Raw genomic sequence first — 321 nt, 5'->3', positions numbered from 1 at the left:
AGAACCCTTCCTAGAAGGTTGCTGCGTAAATTAGTTATTCATCTAATATTTGTAACAAATATTAGTTTAAATATGAGAATTTATTGAAACAGAACCCATCCTAGAAGGTGGTTGCGTAGATTAGTTACTCCACTAATATTTGTAAATTGTAACTTCTAAGTTCTAAGTTGCAATTAGATTTTATTGAATAAATTTGAAGACTTTATTCAAGTCTTTTTTATATAACTATTCTCTTGCATTTTAATTTTAATTTTAAAATACTTAATTTAAAATTTGACATTTGAAATTTCAAGTTAAATTCTTTTAAAATACAAATTTGAA

The sequence above is a fragment of the Solanum tuberosum genome, unplaced genomic scaffold, assembly GCF_000226075.1.
Source record: "Solanum tuberosum cultivar DM 1-3 516 R44 unplaced genomic scaffold, SolTub_3.0 scf00681, whole genome shotgun sequence".
NCBI lineage: Eukaryota > Viridiplantae > Streptophyta > Magnoliopsida > Solanales > Solanaceae > Solanum > Solanum tuberosum.
The sequence above is the reverse complement of the archived record's forward strand: the minus strand, read 5'-3'. Positions refer to the sequence as shown.